Raw genomic sequence first — 5,155 nt, forward strand, 5'->3', positions numbered from 1 at the left:
AATTGATATAATTTGTATTACTTACTCTCTTATCGATTCCCAATTTCAACGACAACTTGAAGTAAAACATTAAGACAATTAAACCCATTTATCATAATGTTCAAATTAATCAAATTAGTTCAGGTACCGTTTTTATTAATTTTTTTATACTATTCCAGGAACTTCTGTAGTTATTTTATTTTGTCATACATGCATAAATACGTAATGTATATTTGTTTTGGAGTGCTTTCAATTTGTAATAAAATTTAATTTGTATCTTCGGTTTTTTTTTACTTCTTGTAGTAGCTAGTTCAATACACCATACAAAAGAAAGTTCGAAGTAACAAAGAGGTATCCGATTGAAGATCCAATAAATGTTGTAGAAGAAATAACATAATATACAGTGGAATTTCAGATATCCGGACGCCAGATATCCGAATGCTTCAGTATTCAGACGATTTTTCATGGGAATGGAATTTTTAAAAATTGTTTTGTCTTGTTGAATTGGTAATTCAAGTATCCGGACGCTTCACATATCCGACAAACCAATAAAAGCGTCCGGTTAAATAAGGCTCCAAGGTATACTTTTCTTCCCAGTTTAAAATTGCACAGCATGTACAAGATGTGATACTAAATACTTTAATTTTTACATGAAAAGTAATAGTATGGTTTAGTTTATTGTTATTTTCTTTAGTAAGTCATTTTCGTTATTAGTGATACTTCAGCTTTTTGTTGAATTATTACTTATCTTAGTACATGAACATTTTTTTGGTTGGTTAAGGAATGCTGTCGTACATGTATGACTTGCAATTAAACTTGTGGAGTAAAGAAGCATTTTAATATCTAATAACAGTTTGCGAAACTTTTTTGTACACTGTCCATGTCAATTGTTGATTTCAATTTTGATTGGCAGAACATCAGGGGGTCGTAACATAAAGCATGCTAAAATTTTGACTTAAGTAAGGTCTTAAGTACGCGTTAAGCACATTTTAGGACATACATAAGTAATACTTAAGTATGTCTTATACCAAAACAAAAAGCGAACTAAGCAAGATCTTAGCTAAGTCATACTTATGTATTGATTTAAAATAATACACTTGTGTAAGTTCTTAATATAGTATTGGTTATTGCATGTAAGTGTGATATTTACCAACAGACTGAATATTTTTTTTTTATTTTTTAATTCTTTAATCACGTCTGGCTATTGTCACAATTGTCCTAAGGGACTTTTAGTCTTTAAAAAATTCTACCACGTTCTTACTCACTGGGAATTGCTTATCGTTTACCATTGCCCAAACTCGAATATCCTATTACGGGGGGTAGGTAGTAGAGGCTAACTTTTTTTCAGATGCCGACTTCTTTCTCTACCAATTTTTTGCATACAATACTGCATTTCCCTTATGTTACTTTACCGTTGTATTAACGGCGGGGAGGGGGGTGGTTGTTCGTCAATAAACATTTTTAAAAGTAAAATTAATGTTGGGAAATAAACTGCCCCCCCCCCACACCCCGTTACTACGTGCCTGTATATACATGTTTATACATAGCACAAGGCAATGCGCTTTCGACCAATTTATTTTTATCGGGAATCTTACATACCGGATTCAAACTTTGATGAAAGAGCACTCTCTGTCCCTGGCCACTTAACGACGATGTTGGTGAATCAGAGATCGGCGTCGCACACCACCTGAACATTTATTGGAAACATTTTCTATTTATATACAAATGTTCATCTTTACTAGGTGATCTTATACAGTGCAGGGAAATAATTTTGTTACAGCATCAATGCTGATTTTGGTGCTTCCTATGCTTGCTGATTTTGATGCTTCCTTTGCTTGCTGATTTTGATGCTAGTTATCCTTATCCTGATCCTGGTTTGATCCTTATCCTGATGCTGGTTTGAAACTAGGTCAATGCTAGTAATGCTACCGGAAGTAGGATTATCCTGCCGGAAGTGGATAATTCAAAAACAGCATCGCTATTTTAAGCCATTAAAAATAATTTTGGGGGTAATTTTTATTTATAATTTGTATTAAATGACTTTCCTTTATCTGTTTTCACTTTTTACCGAAAAAATTAGCGATTTTTAACGAATTTCGTTTTGTCGTATTGCAATCGTAAAGAAACAAAATGGCGACATAGTGGAAGTTGGAAGTAAATCTTCATCTTGCGAAGTTATCGTTACATAGTTATTTGATATTGATTGCAGCTAAAATGCGATGATTTATCCTTTTTGTGATGCGATTTCAGTAGGTGGAATAGCCCTTTTGTGTGCAACGTGTAAGCATGGAAACGTGATGGACAATGAACATTATGAAGTTTATGTCAAATCCAGATGAAAATTTATTGCGTGTCCTGTGAACATTTTAGCGAAAATATTATGCTTTAGCCTAAATGGAAACGTCGTAATCCAAGGAACCAATAGATCATCAGTACAGTCACTACAACCACTCAGAGGGTATGTAAACAATGTTTTTTTTTTTAAATAAGATTATATAAAAAGGGTAAAGATTATGTGAAACGGATTAAGTGTTACAAAAAATTAAAAACTCAAAATTCTGAGCGATTAAGGCATTTAAACATGTTAAACCCATGTGATTTTAAAGGTCAATTTTTACAAACTGAATAAAAAATAAATGATTTTTTTTAAATTTAGAATCTGCATATGCAGTATTCTGTAGTTAATCCACAAAGTATCAAGTCAAATTATACATAACCCATTGTTGCAACCACGGCCAAAATGTACAACCTTCTCCCATTCTGACTGTGGTCAAATGAGAAAGAATATTTTGTAGCTCGATCATTAATATTTTGTAGCTCATTAAAATATTGACCATTTGCAAATAAAGCAAAGTAAGATATTTTATTTTGATCATGTCAGATACCCAGTCGCAGTGTAAGAAACACTGTCGAATGAATGTAAATTGTTCATTTCAATTGGGATGGAAAGAAACCCATGTTCACTTACAATGTCAAATGATGTCACAATAAAGATTGAGGCATCAAGATAAAGATTAGGAAATTTTTTGATCAAGCAGCCACGAGCAGGAGAGCTTCACGCTTACAAGAATGTGGTAATGTACATATATAACCTGACCGACTGATAACCAAGTCCACTCAAATGTACTTCACTCAAACATAGTACACGTATTTCAACTTTTGAACCAATCTAGAAGTCAACTCTTAAACAGTAGTATGCATGGTTACGGATTTTATCTTTGCAGTCTTAGTTAGGCTGTTCCCTATCAAGTACTGTCCTGTGACAGTGTCTAGTTTACGAGTAGAATCTAGATTGTACTTAAGGCTTTAAACAGATACATATTAATTTTTTCAGAAGGCAGATATGTATCTATCCTGATATTTGAGCTACAATACAATGTCAATATTTATCAAATATTTGAACTGGTCATGTTGATCAGGAAGTCTTTTTTTGTATTGAACAAGATGTGTTTGTGAAACATTGTGCGGCCGGCGGTAACAAAGTTAAAAAAAAACTGTTTTAGCATATAGGTCACAGTCTAGGTCATAAGGTCATTGATCTCAATGTCATTAGAAAGAACTTTATTAGTGGAATATGCATACCGAGTATGAAGTCTCCATCTCCTATGATTCAAAAGTTATGGTAAAAGTTCGACAGAACTATTTTAAGCATGTAGGTCACAGTCAAGGTCACAAGGTCATTGAAGTGTCTTTTGGAAGAACTTTTTAAGTTGAGTACGCATGCCAAATATCAAGTCTCTACCTCTCAAGAGTTAAAAAGTTATTGCGAATGTTCATATTGACAATAGACAGACAGACAAACAGCTGAACAGATAAACAGACAGGACATAAACAATATACGCCTCAGATCTATCGATCCGGAGGCATAAAAATGTTAAGAACAAACCATTTCTTCACAATTATTTATGAATAATTTTCATTTGATTTAAAAGAATAAGCTGTATACATGGTATATCCACTGTAAAACAAAATTATTTTATGTAAGTGGTGAGAATTGTTACTGGTATGTATTTTTATATGAAATTTTTGATTTTAAAATATCATATATAATTAACACAAAATATAAGTATAAACAAAAAAAAGCCTTATTCTTTTTTGCGATATTTAAATATTTTTACATACATATTGATATATGTGTACTTAATCCTCACAGAGAATCTTTATTATCGATTAATCATTTCAGCCTCAATGGCTCCTTTTTAATTTTACTGGAGTTAAAAGAGAAAAGATGAGTGTTTGAAACTGTGATCATTACTTTGATATTAAATAGCCAAATTATGTTCAATTTGTAAAGTTACTTATTGTCATTGTGCCCCTATTTCATAGCTTAAGTTTTAGTAGTCAGTGACAATTTATTTTCTTTTACCTGTGAAAAAAAATTAATTGCTCTAAATGTGTAAAATTAAATAATTTCCTCCTCAAGTTTGTATTTTGTATATTTGTGTGATGTACACATTACTCACTGTATAAAGTTAACAACTTTAGTTAAAACTGTATTTATAGCAATTTGATTTTTAATATTTGGCATTTTTTGGAATTAACCTAAGTAATGTTTCATATTTTTCAGGTCCATGACAGAGTAAACAAAGCAGAAATTCCTCAAGGATTAAAGTATGCTGGTCTTCTCTTTGGACCTAAATCCAGCTGATGAAATTCTATCTGTTAAAATAGTGAAAATTCAAGCCAGGGACTTCTGTTAATCAGACAGTGGCATTAAAACCGTTGTGATGATGTGCGCCAAATCCATTGATGACATACATATATACATTTTAAAGTTATCTCCCACTTAGATCTAAAATGAAATGGACAGAATTTAAAGTTTAAAGTGGATTTCAAGTGATTTGTGTATTGTACATAATTAGATATGAGATGTATGTAAATAGAAATGCATCCCTGCTCTTTTGTACAATCTTACAACTGTTCATGATGATTGTCCATATATAAATTGATTTTATAGAATAAATTAGTGATGGGGAATCGGAAAAAATCATAATCGATTATCGGTAATAATCGGTTGGACATAATCGATTAATAATCGATTATAATCGAAATTGTGAACTTTAATGAAATTAATACAGAAAAGTTAAAACTTATTCAGATTTCTGTCAGACTTTTACTAAAAAACCATTTACTTACATAAAATATTCAAAAAAGTTTATTGAAATTTCTTTTTTTA

At 31.5% G+C, this 5,155-nt stretch overlaps 1 long non-coding RNA gene across 1 annotated transcript; it reads left to right on the plus strand.

The window, feature by feature from the left end:
* Nucleotides 1–1,735: 1,735 nt before the first annotated feature.
* Nucleotides 1,736–4,870, plus strand: LOC134228925 (uncharacterized). Its single transcript, XR_009984107.1, has 2 exons — nt 1,736–2,437; nt 4,547–4,870. It is a non-coding gene; the product is annotated as an uncharacterized LOC134228925 (long non-coding RNA).
* Nucleotides 4,871–5,155: the final 285 nt, after the last annotated feature.

This window comes from Saccostrea cucullata, unplaced genomic scaffold (genome assembly GCF_032062105.1).
Source record: "Saccostrea cucullata isolate Sc308-1 unplaced genomic scaffold, CSIRO_AGI_Scuc_v1 ctg10228, whole genome shotgun sequence".
NCBI lineage: Eukaryota > Metazoa > Mollusca > Bivalvia > Ostreida > Ostreidae > Saccostrea > Saccostrea cuccullata.